The following is a 743-nucleotide window of genomic DNA, read 5'->3' on the forward strand; positions in this document are numbered from 1 at the left end:
GGAAAGACCCTTCCACGGAGGGCAGGCGGCTCTAGCCCTGGTGGGACCTTTCGGGTGACGTGGCCTGTGGGGTGGAAGCGGTCCACGCCCATGCGGACACGGCCCTCGAACGTGTGCACACCCCACAGAAAATCACTCAGCTCGAAGCGATGGGCCCGGAGGGCACCGCAGTGAGAGAAGCCGGTCACCCAAGGCCACACGTGTGATCCGTGTTCTTAGAACCTCCTGAATCCACGCGGTGGCAGCAGGTCGCGACGGGGCCGGGTGGGTTGGGCAGGGGGCAGGAGCAGGGTTGTTGCCGGGGCAGCGTGGGAATGTTCCGAAACGGATCAAGGGGACGGTCACCTGACTCAGGCATCGATCAATCGAAGGCGCTGGGACTGCAGGCTCTGGCGGCTCTATCTCAATAAAGCGGCTGAAAATAGACGCAAACAGCCCGGCCGGCGTGGCTCAGTGGTTGAGCATTGACCTGTGAACCAGGAGGTCAGGTTTCGATCTTGATCCAGGGCACGTGCCCAGGTTGTGGGCTTGATCCCCAGTGTGGGGCGTGCAGAGGCAGCCAATGGGTGATTCTCTCTCATCACGGATGCTTCTCTCTCTCTCTCTCTCTCCCTTCCTCTGTGAAGTTAATAAAAATATTTTTTAAAAAGATACACGAATGCCCACACCTGCCCTTCCTGCCCGTGATGGGGGGCGTGACGGCTGCCACAGCCTCGCACCAGCCGGGCAGGAGCCCGGCCCCC

This window comes from Myotis brandtii, unplaced genomic scaffold (genome assembly GCF_000412655.1).
Source record: "Myotis brandtii unplaced genomic scaffold, ASM41265v1 scaffold940, whole genome shotgun sequence".
In the NCBI taxonomy this organism is placed as follows: domain Eukaryota; kingdom Metazoa; phylum Chordata; class Mammalia; order Chiroptera; family Vespertilionidae; genus Myotis; species Myotis brandtii.